The following is an 18,902-nucleotide window of genomic DNA, read 5'->3' as shown; positions in this document are numbered from 1 at the left end:
CAAAGCCACCTTCCGTCTGATTTGCCAAAGTCAGGAGTGGCTTTAGCAATAAAAGAGTGAGCAGGTTGTGCACACTCACACCTGTTTCCCGCAGCAGGAAATGCCCAGAGTGAGGGCATTTTTCCCGGAACAGAAGGGAAGACAGACCTCAGGCTTCCAGGTTGACCTTAACTTTCCCTGACCTAGAGGAGATTCGGGACACTGTCTCCACTGGGACTCTTCAGGACAGCAGTGTGGCGAGTGTGCGTCTGCATAGTGGCGACTGTGGGCCTCCTAGGCCGCGTTCCCCTGGCCTGGGCTCCCTGCCCACTGGGCAGTCCCCACACTATGGGCAGTGGGGCTGGTGCTCGAGGCTCACCTGGACAGCTGCTAGTTGCTGCAGGGCTGGGTAGAGAGGCTGGGAGACAGCCTGATGGATCATCTCATAAACGCAGCCCGCAGGAAGGAAAGAGAAAATGATGCCAGCAGAATGCACTTAGGAGAAATAGATACGTGCGGTGCGGGGAGAAATGCTTTGATATTAAAATGGCTTTTTTTGGGGGGGGGTAACTTAAAAAGGCATGAAAAATGATACCGACCACTCACTAATCAACATTCCTCTGCAAATGCAGCTTCAGCTCCTAACCAAAAACACATCCCCACTATTGTCTTGTCTGGGTCCAGATGCAAACATGATTAATTAAGTTTCAGATGAGGAGGAGCTGGGGGAGGGTCAGGACAATGGCTCTCTGAGGAGCTTTTTTTTGTTTCCAGGCCAGAGAGACTCTCCACGCGTAGGCACCTATTTCCCCCCCGGCAGCCATCGCATGCCACGAGTCCCAGATAGAGAGCATAGGGCAGCAGGCCAGCACAGGGAAAACACAGACCTCCATCTCCCCTAGCCATGGCCCAGCCCGGCCCTAGCCCGGCCCCAGCACACAGGGGGTCACTTGTTGGGAGGCCTGTGTGTCCTCCATACTGCTATCAAGTGTCCTGGGACCTCTAGCAAGCTGACTCCCTCCGTTTCACACTTGTGAAGGAAGGACTGGACTATTAGTTCTATAATAAAAGTCTCTCCCACTTCTGACTGGATGCCAATACCTGAGGTCCTGCCCACATCACAGGTGCCATGATAGAACCAACTCCTGGACCTGGATGGTTATGGTAGTCGGCCCTGAGCCACTTTGGGGGATGGTGGGCAGGGACATACCCCTCCGCATCCCATCAGGAGGCAGGGACCCCAAGCCCAATGCTGGCTCTGGCCCGCGGAATCCAGGGCGACGGATGAAGACCTGCCCGTGCAGTGGAGGCTCAGAAGATTGTTTATTACATAGTTAATATTTCGGTTTACACCATGGAGTGACAAATGAGTTTCGCCCACAGTTCTTTCGCCAAGTACAATGCCAAGAGCTTCGCATCAGATTTTCAAACTCCTGTGTGGGGTAGCACCAATGCAAAGGTTTAATGAGTTATTATTATTATTATTTGCCAGTCCTGGGGCTTGAACTCAGGGCCTGGGCATTGTTCCTGAGCTTCTTTTGCTCAAGGCTAGCACCCTACCATTTGAGCCACAGCACTACTTCTGGCTTTTTCTGTGTATGTGGTACTGAGGAATCGAACCAGGGCTTCATGCATGCTAGGTGAGCACTCTACAACTAAGCCACACTCCCGGCCCCAGATAGAAATTGTTCTTAGACCACTAGCTGTCCCCTCTCAAACACTGGAAAAACAAATTGCCTGGTTCAGGTTCTTTAATTCTTCTCCGTTCCAGAGGAGAGAATGACTTGTCCGCATGTGTGATTCTGTTGCTGAGAGTATCTATGAAATATGCAGCATCCTCTCCCTGAGCCAGAACTGCTTTAGAAATATCCTCTCCAATCCATCTTTGTGTTTTCAAGGGGGAGTTCATTCTGCCACCTCCCAGATGGAGTAACTGAGATCAGAGTCTGGAGGCCTCTGGCTTGGGGACCCAGAACCACATGGGTTGGCCGTGGAGCCAAAAATCATGTATTTCCTGCTTTCCCTGGACCCTGCCACCCTGGGCTGACCTTTCTGGGCAGTATCATACACAGGAACATGTGGAAATGGGCAGTTTAGATAGATTAAAACACGTGTCACTGTTATGAAATGCATCCTAAGAGTCGTTTGCTCCTTTGAATGTAGTGTGGGGTGAAGCTGATCTTCCATGGAGACTCGGGGGAGCCCCACTCCACGGACAGCGTCATTCCACTCACATCAAGGAAGACTGGACCCCTACAATGTGCAGGGACCTGAGAGGAGAAGCCCTTTCCCTTGGAGGAGCCCAGAGAAGGAAGGATGTGAAGGAGGGGAATCAGTCCTGCAGATGGGTGGGCTCCATGCTCCAGCTGGCCAATCGGGAAGCACCCTGTGGGGCCTCCTTGCCTCACCCGAGGGTGGCTTTCACTCCTCATTCTTCAGGGGATTTGTCCTGGATGCTGGCACTTTGGCTCCTTCCGCCCAGGGGCCATCCCTCCGGAATCCCAACAATCTCCAACCTAATTCCCTCTGCGTCCCCCCCCCCCCCCCCCCCCGGCCCCCTCTGCCACCCAAGCTGTAGCCCAGAGCTGTGCAGCTACACCTCCAGGCCTGCGCCCTGGAAGGAACCGGCAGGCTGGCCTGAGCACTTGCCTCTCCCTGCAGAGAAAGGAGCCAAAAGCCAGGGCCCCTCTTTTGCTCATCTCCCTGACTCAAGATCCTCATAGCCCTGGAGGGGTCCCAGAGTCACTGTATCTCTCCCTCCACCCATGCCGGGGTCTGGACAGGCTCTGGGAGGCCCCTGCCCACTGTGTGCAGCAGGCCTTTCATGTCTCCAGCATTGGGTCTGCTCTGGGGATCAGTTGAGGATGTCATCCTCAGGCTGGCATGCTGAGAAGCAAGCAATGTGCTGACGACTTTTCTGTACCATCCTGAGCACTAGGCAACATGGTGGCACAGCAGGCACAGCGCCTGGGTTGTGGAAGAGAAAACAGATTTCCCAGAGCAGCCCGTGCAAACCCAGATCCCTCGGACCCTCGGTGATGACTGGCAAGGGGGCTCATGCTGCCCCACCCAGCTGCAGACTTCTGTGGACGAGGGTCAGATAAGAACGCTCATTTCAGGCCTAGGAAGATGGCCTAATGGTAGAGTGCTTGCCTCGCTTGCATGAAGCCCTGGGTTCGATTCCTTAGTACCACATACACAGAAAACGCTGGAAGTGGCGCTGTGGCTCAAGTGGTAGAGCTCTAGCCTTCAGCAAAAGCAGCTCAGGGTCAGCCCCCAGACCCTGAGTTCAAGCCCCACGACTGGCAAAAAAAAAAAAAAAAAAAGAACGCTCACCTCACCAACCTGCAGCTCACATCAGCATCTGCCAAAAAAGTTTTTTTTTAAGTATAGGTTTCCCAAGCCAAATCCATCACATATCCATTTTGTGGTTATTTCTGTTACTTAAACCCACTTATAAACTGCAACTCCTCTGTATGACATTTTTATAATAACAATAATAATTTTTAAAAATTAAAAAAAAATTAAGCCCCACACTTGGTTCTTAGACAGGCTTGCTGTTCTAAAAGAACAAATGCAAGATTCGGGCTTAGGACTGACCCCAGGACAGAGTGATACATCAGGACATGAATTGCAGGTCTACGCCAGAGGCCACACACCATGATGGCCGAGGTACCAAGTGATAGTGACTTCTGAATGTGTTTTTGGCCTTGTGATAAGAACCCACTGAGGGAGGGAGAACCATGGAAGGGTGACTCTGACCAAGCATGGAACACAACAATGGGCATGTTAACTAGTGACCTCTGCTTGTACAAGCATTTGAAGATTAAAGCAATTAAAAACATAAAATAATAGAACATAATCAGTACAAGTTCCTATCAAATGTAGCATTGCAGCTGGGTGCAGACGGCTCACACCTGTTATCTGGGCTGCTCAAGAGGCTGCGATCTAAGGATCACGGTTCAAAGTCAGCCCAGGGAGATAGGTTCCTGAGACTCTTATCTTCAATTAACCGCCAAAAAGCTGGATGTGTAGAAATGGCTCAAGTGGCAGAGTATTAGCCTTAAGCAAAACAGCTCTTGGATTGTACTCAGGCCCTGAGTTTAAGCCCCAGAACCAGCACCAAAATCCATAGTATTTCTCTCTCTCTCTCTCTCTCTCTCTCTCTCTTATTTACTCCCCCCCCCACACTGGTATTGGCATTTGAACTCAGTCTTGCACATGTTCAGTTTGCTTGTTCTGCTGGTGCTCTATCACTTGAATCATGTCCCCAGCCCTGCTTTTTGATGGTTATTTTGGAGATGCAGCCTCACAGACTTTTCTACCTGAGCTAGCCTTGAACCCTGGCAGGCTTATGTTGTTTTCTGTAAAACAGTTTATGAGGGCCCTTCAAATACACTGTTGGATGTGAGTGAGTGGTGTTACAAAACTGCTCTATTTCAAAATTTAGTAAATAATTCTGATAATGCATTAAAATATATACATAAAACACAGTATTTAACTTTTGTATTTAAGAGAAATATGAAAATATATTTCAAAACTGTATTATTAAAAATAGTAACCATCAAAATATCATTGAAAATGTCCCTAGAACAGGGCAACATCTACCTGATTGCTATTATGTCGGCATTTGTTCAGTAGAATAGTAACTTTTGGTCTCTGCTTACTAAACAAGGCTTCCCTGATCAACTAGAAAGATGAATTATAAAGAAAGATGAAAACAGATGATCAGTTCCTCCATTTTTTCTTTTTGGGGGTGCTGGGGTTTGAACTCGGGGCTTTGCACTTGCAAGGTTGATACCCTTACCACTTAAGCCATACCTTCAGGTCTGCTTTTTTGTTCTGTATCTTTGAAGATAAGCATCTACTGAACTTTTCTACTCTGACTGGCTTCAAGCTATGATTATTGGATCTCAGCCTCCTGAGTAGCCAAGATTACAGGTGTGAGCCACCAGCATCTGGCCCGAGACTGATCCCAAGTTCCTATATTTCTTTCCCTTAAAACTCAGCACAATCTATCAGACACAAGTTGAGTGTCAAACAGAGGCAAGGCAGCTGTACAGGATTTGCACATCATTCACAACGAGGACAGATCGCTGCTGTTTTCAAGAAACTCACCATTTCATACAGAGCAATGGAGATGAACTGAGTGGGTTTCTTTTTTAAAAAATGGAAGAAAAGATCTTTTTGGCCAAAATACATTTTGATATTGGCAGAAACTTACTCAGATTCTTTCTGAAGTAACTGCTTTGGTTGAAGATAGATTTAAAAGAGGGTAAAGGTATAGTAATTATTTGATGGATTTAATTCCATGATGGACAGAATGAAAACCTTTAGAGATTTTGATGTTTGCTTACCCTTCTGATGCATGATCCAGAAAACTCTCTAAATGGGGGAGTAGAGGATCAAGACACTCCTGGAGAAATAGAGGGTTTATATGGGTATTGGCCACTTTGGAATATCATAACAAATGCTGTATACTAGGTAACTACACAACAGAAGATGCTGCCTCATGGCGGGCATGAAGCCTGTCACCAGGGACCCTTTCAGACTTCACTTTTATTTCATTATATCCCAAAGGCTCCACCTTCAAATGCTACCACATTGGGGATGCCAAGTTCTCACATGACAGAGTTCAGTCCATAGAAGCCATCAGAGCTAAAGTCTCTAAGATTCTAGCAGGACTTCGAATAGCGAATCAAATCCCTTGTTTCTAATCTGAAATAACAAAATCTCAGCTCAAAAGGTACAAGATCACATAGGAATGAGGAACTGTGTGGACTCCACCAATGCCATCTCACACCAAGGCCAAAGCTGCTTCCCCGCAGTCCACCGATGCCTTCTTAGAACACACAAACTCCTCTCATGGATTACTGGACTTAGTACAAAGACCAACCAAACCCACAGGCAGCAATAGTGAGCTGGGTGTGGAACGGCTGAAGGACTTGTTTCCCACACATCTTTGCACACATCATCCACTTGTCCTCTGCCCTGTAGCTGCCTACAATCTACAGACTTCAGGAAGGGAGCAAAGGCATCAACTCTTTGACTTTAGAAAGCCCTTTCCAGGAAGAACACAGGACACACGTGAAGGTGCTGAGAGTCATGTTTTCCCTTTCCCTGTGCCCTTTCCAACTCCCCAGTGGCCTGCAGAAAGGAGAGTTAGAGAAGCAGCAAGGAAGTCAAGTGTGGGGTACTGTTGGGCTTCCTTCCATTCTCTCACAATCATCAAAATCACAGATGTTCCTGTGTTCATCGGGAGGATACAAAGGACCCCTTTTAAACCGGGACATCTGAACATGGCTCTGCATCTTACTTTATACATGAAGTCTGCAGGGATGCCAGCCAGGCCTGTTAGTATACGTGGGTGGGTAAAGATGGTGGCTGAGTATAATGGAGCCAGAGACCATCCTGAGTTTCTGTAGGTTGAAGGTATGCCAAGTTCTGCCAGAAAAACAAAGGCTCCCTGGGAGAGAGTCAGCCCACAGAGCCTTGGGGCCAGGACTGGGCACACTGGGTCCTAGGGATGGAGCCCAGGCACAGGAAGTTCTGTGGAAGTTCTGAGAGGTCACAGCTGCCTACTGGAGGTTGGCTGTCTTGTAGGAGGACATCCATCTACACTCAGGACTGGGTATATCTGAAGCTGCTTATTCATGGAGCCCAATGCTCCTCTCCCACACAATACTACGTCTGAATGTATAGGAGTAGACAGGCATTCATGGATGAACAGTGTTCTTTTTTAGGCGGGGGGGGGGGGGGGGATGGTCTGGTTGTGGGGCTTGAACTCTGGGCCTGGGTGCTGTCCCTCAGCTCTTCAGCTCAAGGCTAGCGCTCTACCACTTGAGCCACAGCGCCACTTCCAGCTATTTTTTTCTTTTTCTTTTTGCTTATGTGGTGCTGAGGAATCGAACCCAGGGCCTAATGCATACAAGGCAAGTGCTCTACCACTGAGTCAACTTCCCAGCCCACAGTGTTCTTTTTATTGGAAGAGGCAGTAAGTAAAGATAGGAGAAAGCAGGAGATGGTCTTGATCTCAAGTTGGTTATAAAATGTCCTATAGTGGCTTCTAAGTCCATGGATATAAATGAGTTTGCTCAAAAGCCATTGCATGCAGCTAGGCACCAGTGGCTCACACCTAGAATCCTAGTTACCCTTGAGGCTGAGAGCTGAGGATGACAGTTCAAAGCCAGTCCTGGCAGAAAAGTCCATGAGCGACTCAACTCCAATTGACCAGCAAAAAACCAGAAGAGGAAATGTGGTCCAAGTGACCGAGTTCTAATCTTGAGCAGAAACAAAAACAAAGAAGAGCACAAGGCCCTGAGTGCAAACCCCAGTAACAGCAAAAAAGTAATCATACAAATGTTTCGGTATCAATTTAAATGAACATCCAAGGTAAAAAGTAGGGGCAGATGTAAGAAGAATAAAGAAAGGTACCCCTTGTCTGGGTTTTGTAAAATGAATAGTTGTTACTATAGTTGGCTATTGTTTATCAAGTGCCATCTTTATACCAAGTACTTTATATATATCATCTCATCTAATCATAACCTTTTGATGTATATAACTACTGGCGCCATTCTATGAAAACAGGGCGATTGAATTTCCTATGAATCATAACCTCCTAATCATTAGGAAAGCCAGAATTTGTATCTCTATTTCTCTGGATCAAAAAAAAAAAATCAGAGAAAACAATTTATCTAGTACATTGTTGTTACCTATATAACAATACATATAGCTCGTTTTTTTTTTAAATGACAAAATATGCATCTCCCTAGCTTGGCTGTGCAAACGGCACATCAACATTGAATAAACCCTGAAGTCCTTTCCCGTGCCCTCTTTCTAGGGCTCCATGAAGCTCTGACCCTGTGCTTCGCTTTCCCAGAAACAAGCAGGTGGTGTAGGAGGCAGTGCCCTGAGCTGAGAACACAAACCCACCCAACCCTGAGGCTCCTGCCTAAGCAGACTTTGTTTCCATGGCCTTTAGCTAGGTCATTGTGGCGCTCTGTGCAAAGATAACCAATCCTTTGGGCTCAGTTTTTCTTCTCCAGTTATTTTATTTATTTGTTTGTTTGTTTCGGTTGTTGGGCCTGAACTCTGGGCCTGGGCTTTGTCCCTCAGCTCTTCAGCTCAAGGCTAGTGTTCTACCACTTGAGCCACAGCGCCCACTTCTGGTTTTTTCTGCTTAGGTGGTGCTGAGGAATCGAACCCAGGGCCTCATGCATGCAAGGCAAGCCCTCTACCACTGAGCCACCTTCCCAGCCTGTAGTTTTTTTTTTTTTTTTTTTTAACAGCTTTGTGGGAATCCATTCTCCCTGGGCCCTCCGCTCCACCACTCTGAGTTCAGTCTCTGACTTTGATTCCCCCTTTTCTTTAGAATAATTTCATTTTCAAGGACTCTATAGATAATTTTCCCTACTGCTGGACTAGGGGCAACCTCCAGTGGGGAGTGACTTTGATCCACAGGAGCCGCTCATCAGAGACCCCTCCCCCCAATTAAAAAACTCAAGAAAATGCAGAACCAAGATCAGAACTACCATTTTTAAGTTTTCTGTCCAGTATTCTTGACATTGAAACCATAGTGACCCTTAAACCATTCTAAGGAAGCCCAATAAGTACCTATGCTCTTTGTCCTATAAAATTTGACAAAAAGAAAAGAGCAGAAGGGCTGGGAAGTTGGTTCAGTGGTAGAGCACTTGCCTTGCATGCTTGAGGCCCTGGGTTCGATTCCTCAGCACTACATAAGCAGAAGAAGAAAAAAGCCGGAAATGGTGCTGTAGCTCAAGTGATAGAGCGCTAGCCTTGAGCTGAAGAGCTGAGGGACAGCGCTCAGGCCCAGAGTTCAGGCCTCCCAACCAGACGTGCCCCCCCCCCCCCCAAAAAAAGAGCAGAATTGGCAAGTAGAGAATGAAAGATACCCTTTGTTTCTGAATGAGGCTGAGTTAGCTATCTATCTGTCAGGAAATCTGCCAACCCTAGAACGGAATAAAGATTAAAAAAAGAAAAGAAAACCTTTCCCTTGGAGACAAAAGAAGAATAATCTATGCTGGGCACACCACATATCCCAGAGGAAGAAGCCAGACAACTAAATTGCAACTTTAACCAAAAAGAAACATCATGAAGGAAGTAAAAATGTGCCTATAATGTGTCATATTTATTTACTATCAATCTAAATTAGGCTTCATCCCACCTACTCTATTTACATACACCCAGGTAGCTGTGTCTCCTGTTGCTCTGTGAACAAAGGGAGAGGTAATTTTTCAATCCCTAAACTATGACAAGAGGTGAGGCAGAGTATGATGGCGTGTTTACCAAGCAATCCTGAAATCCCACCAGACATGCAGTGACTACTTCTGCTCTATATAAAGTTGACCTGGTGCACTCTGACATAAGAAAAGTGGCTCTGTGCTTACCAGTTTATTAACTAGTAAGAGATTGTGTTATTTCTAATAAAGACAATTGTAATTTTAATGAACTCAGTGTTCCCTGAAACTTCATCTGCTTGAAATATATGGATCTCAACTATGTTGCCATTCTAGCATTTTTCCATTGGATTAACAGGTCCTGCTGCCTGTTTGCTTTCTGCAGCCATTGTACAATTGATAGATGGATTCTCCCAACTGATTGGCAAAGCCTTTTATGAAGTAGGTGGAAGGCAGGAATGGTCCTCATCATTCCCCGTCTCCACCATCTTGATTCATCTACAGTGAAAAAGAAGGAGGGTGTGGGTGCGGAAATGTGTATGTGTGCCTGTGTGTTTCTGTGTTTCAAATTGCATTTTTTGGCTACATCTCCAATGAGATGATTAAAGAACTCTAGCTCTTTGCAACTAGCTCAGCCAAAAGTTTGACTATGCCTCACTTTCTCAATATGGTTCTCATTTGCTTTCAACCTCATTCATGTCTTATTTGTCTTTCAGAGAAAAAGGCAGTAACAAAAATCAACCTTGGGCTGCGTTAATTAAGGCCTGCATTCTTGCTGGTATATTTCGGGATGACAATCGGTAACATTTACCTCACTCTCTAGAAAGCTTATAATGTGGTTCTATTCATTCATCAGGGCTCCAAGTACAGCTCTGAGGCCCATCTCCGTTTGGGGGTCTTTAAGTTTTCATAAGATCTTGTAGACATTGTTTCACTTTAGAAAACTTTTGTTTCTCTCTGCAGAGATCCTGGAAGCAACAGCTAGGATAGCTCTATAGCTCTTCCTTTGGGAAGAAGACAAAAAATAAGGATTTTAGCTGACCTTTGTGATTTTTATAACTAAAAGAAAGAAAGAAGGATGGAAAAGCTAGATTGTTTTCCCACCCCTCACTCCCAAATACCAAGCATTCTGATTCTCCTTCCCTTGTTTACTTGGGACATTCTGACATTCTGACCCACAGAAGTTCAGTCCGTGTGTTCACCATAGACAAAATAAAAGCATTGAATTTCAGGGTATTTTTTTCCTCCAAAATGTGGGACTATATTTAGTCAGAAAGAGAAGGCCTATGTCTACCTTTTGGCTTCTTTTCCTCTTAACATTTATGCCTCTGAAAAAAAAGGGTGGTGTTGTTCGGAAGTCATTTTACTCTAGACCACATTGTCATTCCTACCGAAAAAACACCCAGGCTGAGATGTCAAAAAACAGATCTCTAAGGAAAGTTCCCCATCTGCTATTCAACTCCTCTGCTGAAGGTGCTAGTGAAAACCCTGGGGTGGTGGCTCACACCTGTAATCCCAGCTACCCAGAAGGCTGAGATCTGCGGACCACAGTCCAAAGCCAGCCTAGACAGGGAAGGTGCTATAGGGACAGGAAGATGATCTTTCTCTCCACACCAGAGGACTCCACCCAGGACAGGCAAAGACAGATGTGGAACAGAAAAGGGAGAAAGAGTGAGAATGGAGAGGAACTCTGCCCCTCATGGTGCTGAGGTGCTAGTGTATTGGTTTGGCTGGCTCTTGCTCCACATGACTTGTCCTCAACAATTTGTCCTCTAGCACAGTTGCCAGATGAAACTCAGTCCATGCAAAGAGCCCCGAAGAGGACCAAGCACCTGAGGACATGTGTGGGGCAGGTCTGTGGTCTGTCCCGTCCTGCCCATTTGGACTAGGTATTGGGATAATGATGATCAACGTGGCTTGAGTGACCAGAAACATCTAATTCCTATTAGCTGAGATGAAGAAACTCATCCTGAGGGTACTCCAAAAGGAAGGAACATGAAGATGGAACTGCCCATGAGACTGAGAAGCAGCAGCAAGTAAGATGAGAGATGAACTGACAGAAATAGGTCCTAAAGGCCAACTAGAGAAAGATTTCCCTACCAGGTAGTGAATCTGATTTCATGTGCTATTGACAGCTCAAGATGAGAATGGAGAATTCAATCCTGGATTTAGGGGCGGCTTCCACTTACATGAATAGAAACAACTTGATTGAATAGCTTTGGGAGGCAACGATTACAGACGCTTCTCATCTGAAAAGGGTCTTGGAAATAAAGTCAAGAACGATTTCAGCATCTGGAAGGTTAAGTGATCAGTTATCTGATCCTTTGCCTCCTTCTGGCACCATTGATTCTCAGTTTTCTAGAATAAAAGCTAATGTTGATGAAGCTCTGACTCAGTGCCAGTACTTTTTATTTTTAATGTATTTGGTCTTAATCTAGGGGTAGGGAAGCCTTTCTTTTTCTGCCATGGTCCATTCAGAAATTTATAACAGCATTCCTGGGCCATACAAAATCATCCATGCAGATGGATGGGCTGAGGGCAGCTGACAGGAAGCAGTCAGGTCGCTGACAGGAAGCAGGAAGTGTCTGGACGTTATTCACTTCTGCAAGATGATTGCTGCAGAGAGCTTCAGCAATGTGGCCAAGACAGCCCAGCTGGAAGAGCAGAAGGCTGAATTCGCACGGTTGTCCTTCACCCACACTCTCACCCACGCAGAACGCTGTGTCGGTTCTTGGGTTGTACTAGCCTGTGGGTCTTTCCCAGAAACTCTTTTCCTCCAGTGGCTGTTCTGCTGGGCACCACTCAGTTCCAGTCATGGCCACAGTGGGAAGCAGAGGAACTGGGAAGCTCACCGGAGCGCAGCTCTCTCTGTTCTCAACCCTTGCACAGATTTGCCTGCCATGAGCTTCTGTTTCTGATCTCTCTTGGTAAACCTTCCAGACCCCACCACTTCTGCCCGAGATAACTACACACTGGTGTGATGGTGGTGATGGAAGCTGAGGGGCCCCGGTGAGCTAAAGGCAACAACAGGTGTGGGAGAGAGAAACGGCCCCAGTGGATCCTCATATCTCTGACAAGGCTCAGTGTTGGAGCCAAGACTAGGCTCTGAGGCTGCTGCGGCTCCTGTCCTTCCTGTTGTACTCTTTTCAACAAACAGCATCTCCCAAGAGCCCACATTCTGTATGTCTGTGTCCCCGTCTTTCACATCCCTGGTACCTTACTGTACCAACCCAGCTGCCTTCAGTCAAAATCATAGACAACCAGACTCCATTGGATTTAAAAGAGATTGTATTACATTATAGATAGAGCCACAGGTCCCAAAGGACAACGTCCCCAGGACTAACTATATCTCCTTGGTGACACTGTCTGTCAAGGGCCTAAGGCTTCCTGACTCTGTTCTAGGCCATCCTCACATGTGGGCACATGCCAAGACAACTTTCCTCTCCAGCACTGGGTGTATCCAGGGGTGGCTTGTTATGAACCTGAGGTGCTCTCCCTTCCCCCACCAAAAAAAGGCTCATGTTTCAAGGCATGGGACTTTGGGAATGATGGGATCATGTTGTGCTAACTTCATCAATGGGTTAACCCGTTGGTAAGTGTGATGGCTCATCTTCCCTGCCAACTTGACTGAATCAAATGATGCCTAGGGATTAGTAAAGCATAATTCTTGGGTGTGTCTGTAATAGCGTTTCTAGACAATGTGGTCATAAGGGCTCTGGTCTAATGATGAATTCATAATATGATGGTACTGGGCTGGGAATGTGGCTTAGTGGTACAGTGCTCGCCTAGCATGCACAAAGCCCTGGGTTCAATTCCTCAGCATCATATACACAGAAAAAGTCAGAAGTGGTGCTGTGGCTCAAGTGGTAGAGCGCTAGTCTTGAGCAAAAAGAAGCTTGGGGATGGTGCCCAGGCCCTGAGTTCAAGCTCCAAGACTGGCAAAAAATAATAATAATATGATGCTACTATGATGTTACTATTTGGAGATGGTAAAGGCAGGAGGTAGGGCCTCTTTGAAGAAAGTAGGTCACTAGGGGTGTGCCCTTGGGGCTATGTCCTGCCCTGGCCACTTCCTATATTCCTTCTACTTCCTGTTTGCCATGATGTACACTGTTCACCATGATTCCTCTTCCACAATGGACAGTACCCCCTGAAACTATGAGCCACACTAAGTAATCCCTCCCCTGTGTCTCTCAGGAATCTGGTCACAACAGCAATCAAATTAATATGGGCCAGTTCGTATCTGGACAGAGGTGGGAATCCAGAGGAAGCAGGCAGCGCGAGGCTGGTTCTGACTTGTCTGTGGAAGCGCCCTCCCTCTGTGGCTGTGGTGGTCCCCCGTGGAAACTCAGGCTCACCACTGCTCAGAACAGTGGAGCCACGGATTGAAACCTCTGAAATGGAGCCAAAACAAATCTGTCCTTCCCTGTGTATTACAGTGATGGCAATGTGGTAACACACAGTACTAAGAATGAGAAGAAAGATCTCTTCACAGGCTCCCCAAAACCCCTTGCCTACACCATCCAGAATCAAGTACCCTGTCCCTTCTCAACCACTTCCTGCTCCTACAAAATAAACGGACTTCCCATGGTCAGACAAATCAGCCTTTAACAAGAATAAAATCTTATTCTGCTACTGCAGGCCAAGAAATTAAGGCTCAGAGAAGTTGGTAATATGCCAAGCATTACATAGCTCGTGAGTAGCACAGAGAACTATGCTGGCTGAAGACAATGGGTCCAACCTTCCCATAATGTCCAAGTCTTCAGACACTCCATCAAGATCCTTGTATAAAATGGCATATAAGTCTGCATATAACCTACATACATGCCCCTCTATCCCTTAAATCATTTCTAGCTTACAATACCGGATACAAGAAAAATGCCAAAGAAGTGTTATACTGTACAGTTGAGGCAAAAATGACCAAAAGAGTATCTGTACACGTTCCATTCAGAAGCAATTATTTTAAATTATTTTCAGTCCGAAGCTGTTTTAATCCATGCGTGTAGACCACCAGAAAGAGTATTTACACATCTAGCACAAGACTTGACACTTAAAAGGTTCTGATTAAGGCTTTTGTCTTATACTCTATCTGTCTGATCACTAGTGAAGCCACCTACCACAGATTGGCTTAAATGGAAACTGTTAAAATGTAAAAGCCTGTTCCTCAGCCACAGGGGCCACATTTCAAGCATCAGTTGACACATGTCCCTAAGGATGTGGGGGTTCTCAGAGCATCTTTGCACTTCTGTTGGGCAGCACAGCGCTCTCTTATTCAGAGGTGACTTTGCATCCTCTTGTATTATTTTCAGGATCCGGGAAACCCAGAGGAGACAGATGCCCGCTTCTAGGAAGTGCTCTTCTTCCTTTTTTTCCATTCTGCTAAGCAAAGCCCAAGGTGAAAGTAGGTCTCTGCAGAGAGGGAGCTTTCCCCGATCGTGGGGCCAGAGAGGACTGCTTCCCAGGAGGGAGTTAGAACCAGAGGGTCCCTGCTTCCTGTCACTAGGAGCTCAGTCCCCAGCTCCTGTGCAGGGCTCCTGCTTGCTCTGGGGGCTCAGAGTGAATGGCAGTGATGAAGTGTTTAATGAAAGGTAAATATTTATGGCCAGTCTCCAGCAGAGGTGCTTGGTGGGTGGGTGGGTAGGTGAGGGAGCACAGGCCTGGGAGCCATGGCTGCTGTGGATCTCACCTGAGCCACTGCTGTGCCTACACTTAGCGTTATTCTCAAATCAGAGCAGGCAGGGATCAGGGGATCAAGGGACTCTTCCCAGCCCTCCAGTTCCAGAAAGATGGCAGTGTGCCTGCAGCCGGAGCAGTTTCCCTGTGCTGTCTTTGGAAAAGTCCGAGAGGCACAGAACAGCCTGGTGGGCAGTGTCCTGGAGGCACTACTGGCCTCTAGTGTAGAGACAGGGAATTGCAGGATGCTCCGTGCCAAAGCAGGGGCCCAGCCACACCTCTCTTAGCACTGGGAGGGGGCCTCCTGGACTCCTCATCAATGAGAGGGGAGGCAGCAGGCCGAGGACCCCTACAAATGAAAAGCTGTTTCTCCAGCTCCTCAGACAACATCCACACCATTGGCTGACAACGCCACCAGACCCATGTGCTTACCTTCTATAATAAACAACTAGTGATCACCCATGACCATCCTGACATTAAATCATACGGACATTTAAAACCCACCTATGCATATTAACGTCTAAACGTCATCGCAATGGCAATAGAAACAGGAAACCATAGAACTATCTGACAAATAAATAAATATATTTCAGCGTATGTATGTTCATCCACAGACCAGAACACATCATCAGATCACATGCTTGCATCTACATAGATTTGTTGTTTGAATTTAAGAGAAGGAAGAGTATCAGTAAGAAGTAGAAATATACGAGAAGTCTAAGAAAATAAAAGAGCAGAATATATACCAGCCTGACTTTGTGGGATAAGAAATGAAAAGGAAATATCTAAAAGAAGAAATGTGATGTTTTACATTTGGGTGAATGGAAATTGGAAATAAGAAAACAAAGGAGCCAAGACACAAAGGGAGACCAAGAATTCAGAAATGGGAAGTTAAGAAATAAGTAAGAATTGATGGACATACAGAGAGAAAAGGAAGGAAATCTCAACGTAAGATGGCAGCTGGAGAGTCAGGCTCTGGTGGCTCACACCTGTATCCTAGCTACTCTGGAGGCTGAGATCTGAGCATCACAGTTCAAAGCCAGCCCAGGAAAGTCCATGAGACCCTTATCTCTAACAAACCACCAGAAAACCAGAAGTGGTTCTGTGGCTCAAGTGGTAGAGCAGTCACCTTGAGCTGAAGAGCTGAGGGACAGGCCCAGAGTTCAAGCCCACTACCAAAAAAAAAAAAAAAAAAAAAAAGATGGCAGCTGGAGCTAGTTTACTTGCTACTGACTGTTGAAGAGAAGACAGGGGTGGCTCAGCAGCCAAATGCTGCTAACATGTACAGGGTTCAATCTTGTACAGGTTCAATCTTGTACCACCATCAAAATTAGAAAAAAAAAATTTGAACTCAATACTACAATAGTCAGCCAATCCATAAAAACATGGAAGAAGACTATAATCTGAGGGCAAGACTCATGAAAGACTGTCATTTCAGTGATGAGTCTCAGCCTAGCGGGTGCTGCTGTCTATGTGAGTACTATCAGCAGGATATACCAGGCACCTGGCTCCCAGCAGATGTTCAGTGAAGGTCTGCTGGTGACTTTGTCACTGGTCACCGTGGGCCTCCTGTGACTCTGGAATCCGCAGAAACATCCCTGTACTGCAGTTCTGTAGGACAGCCAAGCACGCAGGTGCAGGTGATATGCCATCTTCCTGGACCTCCACCAGATTCTTGGAAACTCAGACATAGGCTTGCTCCTACGAAGTGTTCACCCTTTCTTTTTCCATTCTGCCAAACAAAATCCGAGATGAAGAAGGTGGTTCTCAGGAAATAGAGCCTTCTGGGCTCCGAACAACTGGGATAACTTATATGAAAGCACTACCATGTTGATGCTTTCAACTTCACCAATTGTGAGGGTGCTTTACACTCCTCACCTGAATTCACTCTCACAACAACCTTGAGTGATGCGCATCTGATTTGCATTTCACAGGGAGGGAAGCCCAGGTATGGGAAGTGCACATTAGGCTAGGCACTTAGTAGAATGCAGACCCAACCTATGGCATCCAAGTCCTGTAGCCACCTGAGTAAGAAGGCGAGCAGAATCAGGACTTGGTTTGCTTTTGGTTTTCCCCTTTTCTTCCCCCTTTTTGCCAAGGTTTGAACTCAGGGCTTGGCCCTTGCTAGGCAGGCCTCTGGCCCCCTTCGGTGTTGAGTCATGCAAGGCCAAAGGCAGCAATGTGACTGGTTGAATGTAGTACAGCTGGCATGCAACAGCGCTCTTTAAAAACAAACATTTTAATTGACACAAAATAATTGTTTACATTTGGGAGGACCAGTGCGATATTTTCAGACACTCATACAAAGAGTCCTGAGGAAGCTGCGTGATTAGCATACCCTTCACCCCAAACATTTATGCAGTGTCTCCTTACTGACTATAAGATCCCTATCTCCTCAGCATTAACCTCATTGCTCGAGATATTTACATCCTATTTTGTTCCAGGGAATTTTAGAAATCAGCTACAATCCTAAGCAAATTAAATTAAACTCTCCTGGCAGGATATGAACATGGTAATTTATCAATTGTTTCATAATAGAGACCAGAAATTGAAATGTCACTTAGGGCATTTAGTTAAGATCTCTGCTCAACATGGGAACAATTAGCAACAGACTGCAAATAAATTCCTTGATTGCATTTGGGGATGGGAAAGTGACTTGTCACAAAGGATAAGCTGGTGATCGGGCTTGAACATCTGTCATCAGATTGGCTTTGGGTTTGATCGTTCAGGGCGGGCTGGCTGCACTGCCTTCCACCTGCATTGTTGCCTGAACAACATTCCTAAATTTGCATTCTGAGTCAAAGGTACCGAGAGTGGAAAGCTTTCTCCCATCAAGGGTATCAGAGTGTGAACCTCTCTGGAGAACAGAAATCTGTTTCCAAGAATCAGTTTTACAGTTGAGTGAATAGTTCTCTCTCATTAGTGACGGTGATTGATTAGTACAGTAAAAATGACCCTACTTTTCATACTCTGGGAGTGGGACTGTAAACTACTTTGGAGGACTTTTTTCTTATAAAGTTGAACATATGCTTAGATGTTACTCAGATATTTCACTCCTGGGCATTTATCCATGAGAACTGAAACTACAAAAAAAAAAATAAAATTGTGTAAGAATTTTCCTAGTGGTTTGTTTCTAATAGCCACCCAAGCCAGAAACAGCACAAATGTCCACCCAAAGGCAAATGGACAGATTTATATTATGTGCATACAGTAGAGCAACATTATGCAGTATAAAAACACTCATAAGACAACTTAGGGCTGGATGCTGGTGGCTCACACCTGCGATTGTAGCTACTGAGGAATCTGAGATCCAAAGGATCATGGTTTGAAGTTGGCCTAGGCAGAAAAGTTTGCTAGACCCCCCATCTTCAGAATAACCAGCAAGAAGCATGGCTCAAGTGGTTGTTAGTAAAATTAAATAAAGGGGCTGGGAAAGTGGCTCAGTGGTAGAACGCTTGCCTTGCGTGCATGAGGCCCTGGGTTCGATTCCTCAGTACCATATAAGCAAAAAGAAAAAAGCCGGAAGTGGCACTGTGGCTCAAGTGGTAGAGTGCTAGCCTTGAGCTGAAGAGCTGAGGGACAGCATCCAGGCCCTGAGTTCAGGCCCCACGACCGGACCCCCCCCCCAAAAAAGTAAAATTAAATAAAGCTCTGTATAAATTGTGTTAAGGTCCTGACAGGACTCTCATTTTTACATTTAAAAAAATACCTGATTCTATCCCTGAGATGGGAAGATGTAATACATATGTTAAGTCTAAATAGGCTTCACGTATCTGCTATGTAAAATCGATACCATGTGCCTAGGTTACTTAAGCGTTTATTGCTAGTGCAACTTGGATTCCAGAGCCAACTCCGTGAAGAAGGAACCAACCACTGCACAACATCTCGGTATAGTTGAGCTTGCGTCCTGATGCAAGTAAGGGTGATAGGTAAGAGTTTTAACCCATTTTTCCAGGGGCTTCTTAGCACAAGTGCCAAAGTCATCTTAAGCATACAATGGTTCCTTTCACGCTTTCCATGTCACATGTGATCTCTACCATACTCCAAGCACCT

General features: G+C 46.0%; 1 long non-coding RNA gene across 1 annotated transcript; it reads left to right on the top strand.

The window, feature by feature from the left end:
* The first annotated feature begins 52 nt into the window (after positions 1–52).
* Positions 53–18,593, top strand: LOC122118302. Its single transcript, XR_006149332.1, has 3 exons — positions 53–64; positions 7,961–7,964; positions 18,484–18,593. It is a non-coding gene; the product is annotated as an uncharacterized LOC122118302 (long non-coding RNA).
* Positions 18,594–18,902: the final 309 nt, after the last annotated feature.

Source organism: Dipodomys spectabilis, unplaced genomic scaffold (genome assembly GCF_019054845.1).
Source record: "Dipodomys spectabilis isolate Male_0828 unplaced genomic scaffold, ASM1905484v1 ptg000148l, whole genome shotgun sequence".
NCBI classification, from domain to species: domain Eukaryota; kingdom Metazoa; phylum Chordata; class Mammalia; order Rodentia; family Heteromyidae; genus Dipodomys; species Dipodomys spectabilis.
The sequence above is the reverse complement of the archived record's forward strand: the minus strand, read 5'-3'. Positions and strand labels throughout refer to the sequence as shown.